Source organism: Oncorhynchus clarkii, unplaced genomic scaffold (assembly GCF_045791955.1).
Source record: "Oncorhynchus clarkii lewisi isolate Uvic-CL-2024 unplaced genomic scaffold, UVic_Ocla_1.0 unplaced_contig_1054_pilon_pilon, whole genome shotgun sequence".
In the NCBI taxonomy this organism is placed as follows: domain Eukaryota; kingdom Metazoa; phylum Chordata; class Actinopteri; order Salmoniformes; family Salmonidae; genus Oncorhynchus; species Oncorhynchus clarkii.
The window spans coordinates 2,501-15,743 of NW_027260154.1; the positions used below are offsets into that span (position 1 = coordinate 2,501).

Genomic DNA, 13,243 nt, shown 5'->3' on the forward strand with positions numbered 1-13,243 from the left:
GACGAGATCAGGCGTACTCAGGCCGGTGTGGCCGTAAGCGAAAGCTAATCTCAAAAAGTGGATGAAATTGCATATACTGTAGCCATAATTTGTAGCACAGATTGTTGGATGAAATACAAACTAACCTTGCTTACTTATTTCAAAGCGAGGGCACATATTTCAGCCTTGTGGGAAAAAACGGACAAAGAGTTGAAATTCCACAAGGCAGTGACAAAAAGCTTACAGCACCTGGTATTCCCAGGCGGTCTCCCATCCAAGTACTAACCAAGCCCGACCCTGCTTAGCTTCCGAGATCGGACGAGATCAGGCGTACTCAGGCCGGTGTGGCCGTAAGCGAAAGCTAATCTCAAAAAGTGGATGAAATTGCATATACTGTAGCCATAATTTGTAGCACAGATTGTTGGATGAAATACAAACTAACCTTGCTTACTTATGTCAAAGCGAGGGCACATATTTCAGCCTTGTGGGAAAAAACGGACAAAGAGTTGAAATTCCACAAGGCAGTGACAAAAAGCTTACAGCACCTGGTATTCCCAGGCGGTCTCCCATCCAAGTACTAACCAGGCCCGACCCTGCTTAGCTTCCGAGATCGGACGAGATCAGGCGTACTCAGGCCGGTGTGGCCGTAAGCGAAAGCTAATCTCAAAAAGTGGATGAAATTGCATATACTGTAGCCATAATTTGTAGCACAGATTGTTGGATGAAATACAAACTAACCTTGCTTACTTATGTCAAAGCGAGGGCACATATTTCAGCCTTGTGGGAAAAAACGGACAAAGAGTTGAAATTCCACAAGGCAGTGACAAAAAGCTTACAGCACCTGGTATTCCCAGGCGGTCTCCCATCCAAGTACTAACCAAGCCCGACCCTGCTTAGCTTCCGAGATCGGACGAGATCAGGCGTACTCAGGCCGGTGTGGCCGTAAGCGAAAGCTAATCTCAAAAAGTGGATGAAATTGCATATACTGTAGCCATAATTTGTAGCACAGATTGTTGGATGAAATACAAACTAACCTTGCTTACTTATGTCAAAGCGAGGGCACATATTTCAGCCTTGTGGGAAAAAACGGACAAAGAGTTGAAATTCCACAAGGCAGTGACAAAAAGCTTACAGCACCTGGTATTCCCAGGCGGTCTCCCATCCAAGTACTAACCAGGCCCGACCCTGCTTAGCTTCCGAGATCGGACGAGATCAGGCGTACTCAGGCCGGTGTGGCCGTAAGCGAAAGCCTAATCTCAAAAAGTGGATGAAATTGCATATACTGTAGCCATAATTTGTAGCACAGATTGTTGGATGAAATACAAACTAACCTTGCTTACTTATTTCAAAGCGAGGGCACATATTTCAGCCTTGTGGGAAAAAACGGACAAAGAGTTGAAATTCCACAAGGCAGTGACAAAAAGCTTACAGCACCTGGTATTCCCAGGCGGTCTCCCATCCAAGTACTAACCAAGCCCGACCCTGCTTAGCTTCCGAGATCGGACGAGATCAGGCGTACTCAGGCCGGTGTGGCCGTAAGCGAAAGCTAATCTCAAAAAGTGGATGAAATTGCATATACTGTAGCCATAATTTGTAGCACAGATTGTTGGATGAAATACAAACTAACCTTGCTTACTTATGTCAAAGCGAGGGCACATATTTCAGCCTTGTGGGAAAAAACGGACAAAGAGTTGAAATTCCACAAGGCAGTGACAAAAAGCTTACAGCACCTGGTATTCCCAGGCGGTCTCCCATCTAAGTACTAACCAAGCCCGACCCTGCTTATCTTCCGAGATCGGACGAGATCAGGCGTACTCAGGCCGGTGTGGCCGTAAGCGAAAGCTAATCTCAAAAAGTGGATGAAATTGCATATACTGTAGCCATAATTTGTAGCACAGATTGTTGGATGAAATACAAACTAACCTTGCTTACTTATGTCAAAGCGAGGGCACATATTTCAGCCTTGTGGGAAAAAACGGACAAAGAGTTGAAATTCCACAAGGCAGTGACAAAAAGCTTACAGCACCTGGTATTCCCAGGCGGTCTCCCATCCAAGTACTAACCAGGCCCGACCCTGCTTAGCTTCCGAGATCGGACGAGATCAGGCGTACTCAGGCCGGTGTGGCCGTAAGCAAAAGCTAATCTCAAAAAGTGGATGAAATTGCATATACTGTAGCCATAATTTGTAGCACAGATTGTTGGATGAAATACAAACTAACCTTGCTTACTTATGTCAAAGCGAGGGCACATATTTCAGCCTTGTGGGAAAAAACGGACAAAGAGTTGAAATTCCACAAGGCAGTGACAAAAAGCTTACAGCACCTGGTATTCCCAGGCGGTCTCCCATCCAAGTACTAACCAAGCCCGACCCTGCTTAGCTTCCGAGATCGGACGAGATCAGGCGTACTCAGGCCGGTGTGGCCGTAAGCGAAAGCAATCTCAAAAAGTGGATGAAATTGCATATACTGTAGCCATAATTTGTAGCACAGATTGTTGGATGAAATACAAACTAACCTTGCTTACTTATTTCAAAGCGAGGGCACATATTTCAGCCTTGTGGGAAAAAACGGACAAAGAGTTGAAATTCCACAAGGCAGTGACAAAAAGCTTACAGCACCTGGTATTCCCAGGCGGTCTCCCATCCAAGTACTAACCAGGCCCGACCCTGCTTAGCTTCCGAGATCGGACGAGATCAGGCGTACTCAGGCCGGTGTGGCCGTAAGCGAAAGCCAATCTCAAAAAGTGGATGAAATTGCATATACTGTAGCCATAATTTGTAGCACAGATTGTTGGATGAAATACAAACTAACCTTGCTTACTTATTTCAAAGCGAGGGCACATATTTCAGCCTTGTGGGAAAAAACGGACAAAGAGTTGAAATTCCACAAGGCAGTGACAAAAAGCTTACAGCACCTGGTATTCCCAGGCGGTCTCCCATCCAAGTACTAACCAGGCCCGACCCTGCTTAGCTTCCGAGATCGGACGAGATCAGGCGTACTCAGGCCGGTGTGGCCGTAAGCGAAAGGCAATCTCAAAAAGTGGATGAAATTGCATATACTGTAGCCATAATTTGTAGCACAGATTGTTGGATGAAATACAAACTAACCTTGCTTACTTATTTCAAAGCGAGGGCACATATTTCAGCCTTGTGGGAAAAAACGGACAAAGAGTTGAAATTCCACAAGGCAGTGACAAAAAGCTTACAGCACCTGGTATTCCCAGGCGGTCTCCCATCCAAGTACTAACCAGGCCCGACCCTGCTTAGCTTCCGAGATCGGACGAGATCAGGCGTACTCAGGCCGGTGTGGCCGTAAGCGAAAGCCAATCTCAAAAAGTGGATGAAATTGCATATACTGTAGCCATAATTTGTAGCACAGATTGTTGGATGAAATACAAACTAACCTTGCTTACTTATTTCAAAGCGAGGGCACATATTTCAGCCTTGTGGGAAAAAACGGACAAAGAGTTGAAATTCCACAAGGCAGTGACAAAAAGCTTACAGCACCTGGTATTCCCAGGCGGTCTCCCATCCAAGTACTAACCAGGCCCGACCCTGCTTAGCTTCCGAGATCGGACGAGATCAGGCGTACTCAGGCCGGTGTGGCCGTAAGCGAGAAACTATCTCTTGGTGCACTATGTAAAGTCAAAGTGAGCCTGATTAACAGCTGTTGCATTTTCACCATTTAGATAAGCATCTTTGTGTCACTCAAAAAGTGGAAGAAATTGCATATACTGTAGCCATAATTTGTAGCACAGATTGTTGGATGAAATACAAACTAACCTTGCTTACTTATTTCAAAGAGAGGGCACATATTTCAGCCTTGTGGGAAAAAACGGACAAAGAGTTGAAATTCCACAAGGCAGTGACAAAAAGCTTACAGCACCTGGTATTCCCAGGCGGTCTCCCATCCAAGTACTAACCAGGCCCGACCCTGCTTAGCTTCCGAGATCGGACGAGATCAGGCGTACTCAGGCCGGTGTGGCCGTAAGCAAAAGCCAATCTCAAAAAGTGGATGAAATTGCATATACTGTAGCCATAATTTGTAGCACAGATTGTTGGATGAAATACAAACTAACCTTGCTTACTTATTTCAAAGAGAGGGCACATATTTCAGCCTTGTGGGAAAAAACGGACAAAGAGTTGAAATTCCACAAGGCAGTGACAAAAAGCTTACAGCACCTGGTATTCCCAGGCGGTCTCCCATCCAAGTACTAACCAGGCCCGACCCTGCTTAGCTTCCGAGATCGGACGAGATCAGGCGTACTCAGGCCGGTGTGGCCGTAAGCGAAAAGCCAATCTCAAAAAGTGGATGAAATTGCATATACTGTAGCCATAATTTGTAGCACAGATTGTTGGATGAAATACAAACTAACCTTGCTTACTTATTTCAAAGAGAGGGCACATATTTCAGCCTTGTGGGAAAAAACGGACAAAGAGTTGAAATTCCACAAGGCAGTGACAAAAAGCTTACAGCACCTGGTATTCCCAGGCGGTCTCCCATCCAAGTACTAACCAGGCCCGACCCTGCTTAGCTTCCGAGATCGGACGAGATCAGGCGTACTCAGGCCGGTGTGGCCGTAAGCAAAAGCCAATCTCAAAAAGTGGATGAAATTGCATATACTGTAGCCATAATTTGTAGCACAGATTGTTGGATGAAATACAAACTAACCTTGCTTACTTATTTCAAAGAGAGGGCACATATTTCAGCCTTGTGGGAAAAAACGGACAAAGAGTTGAAATTCCACAAGGCAGTGACAAAAAGCTTACAGCACCTGGTATTCCCAGGCGGTCTCCCATCCAAGTACTAACCAGGCCCGACCCTGCTTAGCTTCCGAGATCGGACGAGATCAGGCGTACTCAGGCCGGTGTGGCCGTAAGCGAGAAACTATCTCTTGGTGCACTATGTAAAGTCAAAGTGAGCCTGATTAACAGCTGTTGCATTTTCATACATTAAGGGAACATTTCGGCATTTCGTGTATGATCAGTGAGAAAGTCCATATTGCAAATGTACGGTCCCTTACTAGACGTCCGAAATCGTTTGTAAAATTCGCGGTCGGCGTCGGGCCGTGCGGTAGGGCCAGACCTACCGGGAAGTCATCAAATGAACTTTGTCGGACATTCGGTTTCCGTTTTATAAAATAAACAAGTTTTTGACCGTTTTTCCGCTATCCCGGAATTTCCCACAAGAGGGCATACGGAATCATATGGCAATTTGGCAAAACATCACGAATCACGACGGGGCCTTATCTCGAAAACGGAAAATATTTCGAAGCCGAAACTCGGTGAGCGTAGGTTTGGCATAATGGGCAGTTGGCCCCGAACAAGATGGCGTCTAGGCCTCGACGGTTTTTGAGTTATGGCCGTTTTTCTGGGATTAAAGGTCCTAAATGGAAATAGAGAAATTATTTTTCCACTTCAGGTCAAAGTCAAGGAGCCTCCGGTGTCAATAAAAAAAGAACCAGCCATTTATCTATCGTCATTTAAGAGAAACGGAACAATGACAACTTGGCAATGGTCACAAATAGGCGTTTTTTTTTTCAACGGTTACAGATCCAGTTGCAGGGTGTTCATACGAATCTTTTTAAAGTGTGCTGCGGAGCTCTGCGAGATTTCTGTGATTTTCTATGATTTTCTGAAATAACACACACATACTAAACCCTCCGTAAATAACTCAGTTGTTAACGTAAAGACTTAAAACTCAGGATTCTGTAACAGCATACCCCAATGAGGATATGTGGTGATTTATAGCTTCCTGTGCCAACCGGAAGTGCCATAATTGGTGTCTCAGGGGCTGTTTCAAAGGGTTAAAAAAGTCTGATCTGTCCAAAACTTCATATATGTGATTAGGCAACCCCCATGAACTGTAAATCAGTCATTTTTCCCCAAAAAATTCAAAGGAAAAAAAAATCACACTAAAACACAACTTGAATGGAGGGACGTATTGGGGTGCGTAGAGACAGACAGTGGCTGCAATAGTTAGCTTTGTTCGAGCTAAAAAAGAACCGTCAGACCTAGAGTTCCGAAACTTTAGAAACCTGTTCTAGACCTCCGGTCGATGGTGCGTGGTGAGTTACGTGGCTCTAGACGGTTCTCGGACCGAGAAACAGCCTCGTACATTTGCAATACCTTCAATTCATTTTGACCATTACGAAAATGACCACGTTTAGAAAAGTCTCAGAGACGCAAGGCTAGGTGCATTGAAACCGGCTCGGCCCATAGAGACAGACCCCAACGTTTCTGTCCGATAGCTCGTTCAAGGACCCCGTAGCAAGGCATGGAAAAAAGTGGATTTTCAGCACCAATTAGGGTTTTTCTCGGACACCAAATGACCTATCGAGCCGAAACTCGGGATTCGGGGTCGCCTCACATAGGACTTCACATAATGTCCGAACTGGACCCGCAGCTAGAACGTAACTATGTGTTTTACCTTTTTATTATGTTTTAAACTAAAGGCGCTGTGAATTATGGGACTGCTCTGACATATGTGATAGTTGGCTTCTAAATGAGTAGTAAAAAGTGGGTTTGGTGTCATAATGACATCTAATTGACTGATGGACACTGACTTGCTAGTTGACTTTTGTGCATTTGCAATATGTTTAAACGGAGAGGGACCATCACCAAAATGTCATTCTGAAATCAACACAAAAAATGGCATCACCATAGTCTCCAGACTGTGCTGAGTTCAACGAGCTATCCCGCTTGACCGTAGCTCGCTCGGTCTAAGCGCAACGACCATTAGAAAAGTAGGCCCAAAATGAAGCCTGCCCCACAATGTCATTTGCTTTTGAGTGACAGTGAGAGAACCGTTAGGGTGAGAAGAAAAATTCCACCACATGAATGTTCCTAAGGTCCTCCCGATCTGTACAAGCCTAACCTTGACCGTGTGGCATTAACCCTTAAGAGTAAAACAGTGTTTTTTGATCTCACAGATTACAGTGTCATCTCTCCCCATAGGAATACATTGCCTGCACCCCTAATTTCAACCTGAAGTCTATATGGGTTATGAATGCCGTATGAACCTGTCTTCGGTACCAGTCCATCAGGCCACTATGAGGTCTACCTGTGTTGATTCTGAGCTTCCTGGACCAACCGGAAGTGGTTAAAATGCCCCTAAAAGTGTTTACCCATACCCTGCCTGCAGTTTGACAGACATAGTGCATTCAACCCTGTGTAAATCAGTCAGTTCTTAACGTAAGGACTTAAAACTCAGGATTCTGTAACAGCATACCCCAATGGGGATATGTGTTGATTTATAGCTTCCTGTGCCAACCGGAAGTGCCATAACTGGTGTCTCAGGGGCTGTTTCAAGGGGTTAAAAAAGTCTGATCTTTCCAAAACTTCATATGTGTGATTAGGCAACCCCCATGAACTGTAAATCAGTCATTTTTCCCAAAAAAAATCAAAGGAAAAAAAAATCACACTAAAACACACCTTGGATGGAGGGACGTATTGGGGTGCGTAGAGACAGACAGTGGCTGCAATAGTTAGCTTTGTTGGAGCTAAAAAAGAACCGTCAGACCTAGAGTTCCGAAACTTTAGAAACCTGTTCTAGACCTCCGGTTGATGGTGCGTGGTGAGTTACGTGGCTCTAGACGGTTCTCGGACCGAGAAACAGCCTCGTACATTTGCAATACCTTCAATTCATTTTGACCATTACGAAAATGACGACGTTTAGAAAAGTCTCAGAGACGCAAGGCTAGGTGCATTGAAACCGGCTCGGCCCATAGAGACGGACCCCGACGTGCCTGTCCGATAGCTCGTTCAAGGACCCCGTAGCAAGGCATGGAAAAAAGTGGATTTTCAGCACCAATTAGGGTTTTTCTCGGACACCAAATGACCTATCGAGCCGAAACTCGGGATTCGGGGTCGCCTCACATAGGCCTTCACATAATGTCCGAACTGGACCCGCAGCTAGAACGTAACTATGTGTTTTACCTTTTTATTATGTTTTAAACCGAAGGCGCTGTGAATTATGGGACTGCTCTGACATATGTGATAGTTGGCTACTAAATGAGTAGGAAAAAGTGGGTTTGGTGTCAATTGATATCCATTTGGTGTCATAATGACATCTAATTGACTGATGGACACTGACTTGCTAGTTGACTTTTGTACATTTGCAATATGTTTAAACGGAGAGGGACCATCACCAAAATGGCATTCTGAAATCAACACAAAAAATGGCATCACCATAGTCTCCAGACTGTGCCGAGTTCAAGGAGACGCCCCGCTTGACCGTAGCTCGTTCTGAGTGCAGCAAACTTGAAAAAAAGAAGGCCCAAAATGAAGCCTGCGCCACAATGTCATTTGATTTTGGGTGGCAGTGAGAGAACCGTTAGGGTGAGAAGCACAATTCCACCACATGAATGTTCCTAAGGTCCTCCCGATCTGAACAAGCCTAACCTTGACCGTGTGGCATTAACCCTTCACAGTAAAACAGGGTTTTTTGATCTCACAGATTACAGTGACATCTCTCCCCATAGGAATACATAGCCTGCACCACAAAATTCAACCTGAAGCCTATATGGGTTATGAATGCCGTATGAACCTGTCTTCGGTACCAGTCCATCAGGCCACTATGAGATCTACCTGTGTCGAATCTAAGCTTCCTGGAGCAACCGGAAGTGGTTAAAATGCCCCTAAAAGTGTTTACCCATACACTGCCTGCAGTTTGATAGACATAGTGCATTCAACCCTGTGTAGATCAGTCAATTCTTAACGTAAAGACTTAAAACTCGGGATTCTGTAAGTGGTTATGTAAATCAAGACATGTGTTTACTTATAGCTTCCTGTGCCAACCGGAAGTGCCTTTAATTGGGTCACACTCTCTGTTTCGAAGGGTTAAAAAAGTCACATCTCTCCAAAACTTCATATGTGTGACTAGGTAACCCTTCTGAACTGTAAATCAGTCATTAATCCCAACAGATGTCAAAGAAAAGCTCCCTCACACACACACAGGAAGGATGGAGTGATAAAGTGCGGTGCTTAAAGACACAGAGAGCAGGAAATGGCATTACCATAATCCCTAGGCCGTACCGAGTTCAGCGAGATATCCCGCTTGACCGTAGCTCGCTCGGTCTAGGCGCAGCGAGCATTAGAATAGTAGGCCCAAAATGAAGCCTGCACCACAATGTCATTTGCTTTTGGGTGACAGTGAGAGAACCGTTAGAGTGAGAAGAAAAATTGCACCACATGAATGTTCCTAAGGTCCTCCCGATCTGAACAAGCCTAACCTTGACCGTGTGGCATTAACCCTTAACAGTAAAACAGTGTTTTTTGATCTCACAGATTACAGTGTCATCTCTCCCCATAGGAATACATTGCCTGCACCCCTAATTTCAACCTGAGGCCTATGTGGGTTATGAATGCCGTATGAACCTGTCTTCGGTACCAGTCCATCAGGCCACTATGAGGTCTACCTGTGTTGATTCTAAGCTTCCTGGACCAACCGGAAGTGGTTAAAATGCCCCTAAAAGTGTTTACCCATACACTGCATGCAGTTTGATAGACATAGTGCATTCAACCCTGTGTAGATCAGTCAATTCTTAACGTAAGGACTTAAAACTCAGGATTCTGTAACAGCATACCCCAATGAGGATATGTGTTGATTTATAACTTCCTGTGCCAACCGGAAGTGCCATAATTGGTGTCTCAGGGGCTGTTTCGAAGGGTTAAAAAAGTCTGATCTTTCCAAAACTTCATATGTGTGATTAGGCAACCCCCATGAACTGTAAATCAGTCATTTTTCCCAAAAAAATTCAAAGGAAAAAAAAATCACACTAAAACACAACTTGGAAGGAGGGACGTATTGGGGTGCGTAGAGACAGACAGTGGCTCCAATACTTAGCTTTGTTGGAGCTAAAAAAGAACCGTCGGACCTACAGTTCCGAAACTTTAGAAACCTGTTCTAGACCTCCCGTAGATGGTGCGTGGTGAGTTACGTGGCTCTAGAAGGTTCTCGGACCGAGAAACAGCCTCGTACATTTGAAATAACTTCAATTCATTTTTGCATCACGAAAAGGACGACATTTAGAAATGTCCCAGAGTCGCAAGACTAGGTGCATTGCAAACGTCTCGGCCCATATAGACAGACCCCAACGTTTCTGTCCAATAGCTCATTCAAGGACCCCGTAGCAAGTCATGGAAAATAGTGGATTTTCAGCACCAATTAGGGTTTTTCTCGGACACCAAATGACCTATCGAGCCGAAACTTGGGATTCGGGGTCGCCTCAGCTAGGCCAACACATAACATAAGAAATGGACCCGCAGCTAGAACGTAACTACGTGTTTTATGGTTTTTTTATGGTTTGAACCGAAGGGGTTGTGAATTTTGGGCCAGCTCTGAAGTATGTAATAGTTGGCTACTAAACGAGTTGGAAAAAGTGGGTTTGGTGTCAGTTTGTATCAGTTTGGTGGTCAGAATGATATCTAATTGACTGATGGACTCTTGTCCACTTGACTCTTGTACATTTGCAATATGATCCTATAGTGAAAAAACATCACCAAAAGCGACATTCTGAAATCAACCCAAACGAGCGATTGAGATGGCCCAGAATCACTGCAAAGCCATCCCGAGTTCATCGGGCCAGTCAATTTCACATTCCTGCAAGATTTTTATAGCATGACAAATTCGTGATGGTACCTGCCCTTTAAAACATATTGCAAATGCACAGTGACTTTGAAAAAGTAAGGAAACATAAACAAAAAAAATCAAACTTTTTTTTTTGGGGTGACCAGTTGCACGTGCATTTGCAATATGATTCTATAGTGAAAAAACATATTGCAAATGCACAGTGACTTTGAAAAAGTAAGGAAACATAAACAAAAAAAATCTAAAAAATGTTTGGGGGGATGACCAGTTGCATGTGCATTTGCAATATGTTTCTATAGTGAAAAAACATATTGCAAATGCACAGTGACTTTGAAAAAGTAAGGAAACATAAACAAAAAAAATCTAAAAATTTTTTTGGGGGGGTGACCAGTTGCATGTGCATTTGCAATATGATTCTATAGTGAAAAAACATATTGCAAATGCACAGTGACTTTGAAAAAGTAAGGAAACATAAACAAAAAAAATCTAAATTTTTTTGGGGGGGTGACCAGTTGCATGTGCATTTGCAATATGATTCTATAGTGAAAAAACATATTGCAAATGCACAGTGACTTTGAAAAAGTAAGGAAACATAAACAAAAAAAATCTAAATTTTTTGGGGGGGGATGACCAGTTGCATGTGCATTTGCAATATGATTCTATAGTGAAAAAACATATTGCAAATGCACAGTGACTTTGAAAAAGTAAGGAAACATAAACAAAAAAAATCTAAATTTTTTGGGGGGGGATGACCAGTTGCATGTGCATTTGCAATATGATTCTATAGTGAAAAAACATATTGCAAATGCACAGTGACTTTGAAAAAGTAAGGAAACATAAACAAAAAAAATCTAAAATTTTTTGGGGGGGATGACCAGTTGCATGTGCATTTGCAATATGATTCTATAGTGAAAAAACATATTGCAAATGCACAGTGACTTTGAAAAAGTAAGGAAAAATAAACAAAAAAAATCTAATTTTTTTGGGGGGGGATGACCAGTTGCATGTGCATTTGCAATATGATTCTATAGTGAAAAAACATATTGCAAATGCACAGTGACTTTGAAAAAGTAAGGAAACATAAACAAAAAAAATCCAAAATTTTTATTGGGGGGATGACCAGTTGCATGTGCATTTGCAATATGATTCTATAGTGAAAAAACATATTGCAAATGCACAGTGACTTTGAAAAAGTAAGGAAACATAAACAAAAAAAATCTAAATTTTTTTGGGGGGGGATGACCAGTTGCATGTGCATTTGCAATATGATTCTATAGTGAAAAAACATATTGCAAATGCACAGTGACTTTGAAAAAGTAAGGAAACATAAACAAAAAAAAATCTAATTTTTTTTGGGGGGGGGGATGACCAGTTGCATGTGCATTTGCAATATGATTCTATAGTGAAAAAACATATTGCAAATGCACAGTGACTTTGAAAAAGTAAGGAAACATAAACAAAAAAAATCTAATTTTTTTTGGGGGGGATGACCAGTTGCATGTGCATTTGCAATATGATTCTATAGTGAAAAAACATATTGCAAATGCACAGTGACTTTGAAAAAGTAAGGAAACATAAACAAAAAAAATCTAAATTTTTTTGGGGGGGATGACCAGTTGCACGTGCATTTGCAATATGATTCTATAGTGAAAAAACATATTGCAAATGCACAGTGACTTTGAAAAAGTAAGGAAACATAAACAAAAAAAATCAAAATTTTTTGGGGGGGATGACCAGTTGCATGTGCATTTGCAATATGATTCTATAGTGAAAAAACATATTGCAAATGCACAGTGACTTTGAAAAAGTAAGGAAACATAAACAAAAAAAATCCAAAATTTTTTTGGGGGGGATGACCAGTTGCATGTGCATTTGCAATATGATTCTATAGTGAAAAAACATATTGCAAATGCACAGTGACTTTGAAAAAGTAAGGAAACATAAACAAAAAAAATCCAAAATTTTTTTGGGGGGGGATGACCAGTTGCACGTGCATTTGCAATATGATTCTATAGTGAAAAAACATATTGCAAATGCACAGTGACTTTGAAAAAGTAAGGAAACATAAACAAAAAAAATCTAAATTTTTTTTGGGGGGATGACCAGTTGCATGTGCATTTGCAATATGATTCTATAGTGAAAAAACATATTGCAAATGCACAGTGACTTTGAAAAAGTAAGGAAACATAAACAAAAAAAATCTAAATTTTTTTTGGGGGGGATGACCAGTTGCATGTGCATTTGCAATATGATTCTATAGTGAAAAAACATATTGCAAATGCACAGTGACTTTGAAAAAGTAAGGAAACATAAACAAAAAAAATCTAAATTTTTTTGGGGGGGGATGACCAGTTGCATGTGCATTTGCAATATGATTCTATAGTGAAAAAACATATTGCAAATGCACAGTGACTTTGAAAAAGTAAGGAAACATAAACAAAAAAAATCTAAATTTTTTTTGGGGGGATGACCAGTTGCACGTGCATTTGCAATATGATTCTATAGTGAAAAAACATATTGCAAATGCACAGTGACTTTGAAAAAGTAAGGAAACATAAACAAAAAAAATCTAAAATTTTTTTGGGGGGGATGACCAGTTGCATGTGCATTTGCAATATGATTCTATAGTGAAAAAACATATTGCAAATGCACAGTGACTTTGAAAAAGTAAGGAA

At 42.2% G+C, this 13,243-nt stretch overlaps 17 non-coding genes across 17 annotated transcripts in view; all 17 read right to left on the bottom strand.

Moving 5' to 3' along the window:
• Positions 1 to 39, bottom strand: part of LOC139401187 (5S ribosomal RNA) — a 119-nt gene extending 80 nt beyond the window's left edge. The window contains exon 1 of the ribosomal RNA XR_011632914.1: positions 1 to 39. This exon is cut by the window's left edge and continues 80 nt beyond it. This is a non-coding gene — a ribosomal RNA (5S ribosomal RNA).
• A 177-nt stretch (positions 40 to 216) lies between these two features.
• On the bottom strand, positions 217 to 335 carry LOC139401188 (5S ribosomal RNA). The gene has a single exon (XR_011632915.1). It is a non-coding gene; the product is annotated as a 5S ribosomal RNA (ribosomal RNA).
• Positions 336 to 512: 177 nt separating this feature from the next.
• Positions 513 to 631, bottom strand: LOC139401194 (5S ribosomal RNA). Its single transcript, XR_011632921.1, has one exon. It is a non-coding gene; the product is annotated as a 5S ribosomal RNA (ribosomal RNA).
• Positions 632 to 808: 177 nt separating this feature from the next.
• Positions 809 to 927, bottom strand: LOC139401189 (5S ribosomal RNA). The gene has a single exon (XR_011632916.1). It is a non-coding gene; the product is annotated as a 5S ribosomal RNA (ribosomal RNA).
• Positions 928 to 1,104: 177 nt separating this feature from the next.
• Positions 1,105 to 1,223, bottom strand: LOC139401196 (5S ribosomal RNA). The gene has a single exon (XR_011632922.1). It is a non-coding gene; the product is annotated as a 5S ribosomal RNA (ribosomal RNA).
• Positions 1,224 to 1,401: 178 nt separating this feature from the next.
• Positions 1,402 to 1,520, bottom strand: LOC139401190 (5S ribosomal RNA). The gene has a single exon (XR_011632917.1). It is a non-coding gene; the product is annotated as a 5S ribosomal RNA (ribosomal RNA).
• A 177-nt stretch (positions 1,521 to 1,697) lies between these two features.
• Positions 1,698 to 1,816, bottom strand: LOC139401192 (5S ribosomal RNA). The gene has a single exon (XR_011632919.1). It is a non-coding gene; the product is annotated as a 5S ribosomal RNA (ribosomal RNA).
• Positions 1,817 to 1,993: 177 nt separating this feature from the next.
• Positions 1,994 to 2,112, bottom strand: LOC139401197 (5S ribosomal RNA). The gene has a single exon (XR_011632923.1). It is a non-coding gene; the product is annotated as a 5S ribosomal RNA (ribosomal RNA).
• A 177-nt stretch (positions 2,113 to 2,289) lies between these two features.
• LOC139401191 (5S ribosomal RNA) lies at positions 2,290 to 2,408 on the bottom strand. The gene has a single exon (XR_011632918.1). It is a non-coding gene; the product is annotated as a 5S ribosomal RNA (ribosomal RNA).
• Positions 2,409 to 2,584: 176 nt separating this feature from the next.
• LOC139401172 (5S ribosomal RNA) lies at positions 2,585 to 2,703 on the bottom strand. The gene has a single exon (XR_011632900.1). It is a non-coding gene; the product is annotated as a 5S ribosomal RNA (ribosomal RNA).
• A 177-nt stretch (positions 2,704 to 2,880) lies between these two features.
• LOC139401173 (5S ribosomal RNA) lies at positions 2,881 to 2,999 on the bottom strand. The gene has a single exon (XR_011632901.1). It is a non-coding gene; the product is annotated as a 5S ribosomal RNA (ribosomal RNA).
• A 177-nt stretch (positions 3,000 to 3,176) lies between these two features.
• LOC139401174 (5S ribosomal RNA) lies at positions 3,177 to 3,295 on the bottom strand. The gene has a single exon (XR_011632902.1). It is a non-coding gene; the product is annotated as a 5S ribosomal RNA (ribosomal RNA).
• Positions 3,296 to 3,472: 177 nt separating this feature from the next.
• On the bottom strand, positions 3,473 to 3,591 carry LOC139401175 (5S ribosomal RNA). The gene has a single exon (XR_011632903.1). It is a non-coding gene; the product is annotated as a 5S ribosomal RNA (ribosomal RNA).
• A 260-nt stretch (positions 3,592 to 3,851) lies between these two features.
• Positions 3,852 to 3,970, bottom strand: LOC139401176 (5S ribosomal RNA). Its single transcript, XR_011632904.1, has one exon. It is a non-coding gene; the product is annotated as a 5S ribosomal RNA (ribosomal RNA).
• A 177-nt stretch (positions 3,971 to 4,147) lies between these two features.
• Positions 4,148 to 4,266, bottom strand: LOC139401177 (5S ribosomal RNA). The gene has a single exon (XR_011632905.1). It is a non-coding gene; the product is annotated as a 5S ribosomal RNA (ribosomal RNA).
• Positions 4,267 to 4,444: 178 nt separating this feature from the next.
• Positions 4,445 to 4,563, bottom strand: LOC139401178 (5S ribosomal RNA). Its single transcript, XR_011632906.1, has one exon. It is a non-coding gene; the product is annotated as a 5S ribosomal RNA (ribosomal RNA).
• A 177-nt stretch (positions 4,564 to 4,740) lies between these two features.
• On the bottom strand, positions 4,741 to 4,859 carry LOC139401180 (5S ribosomal RNA). The gene has a single exon (XR_011632907.1). It is a non-coding gene; the product is annotated as a 5S ribosomal RNA (ribosomal RNA).
• Between the last annotated feature and the right edge of the window lie 8,384 nt (positions 4,860 to 13,243).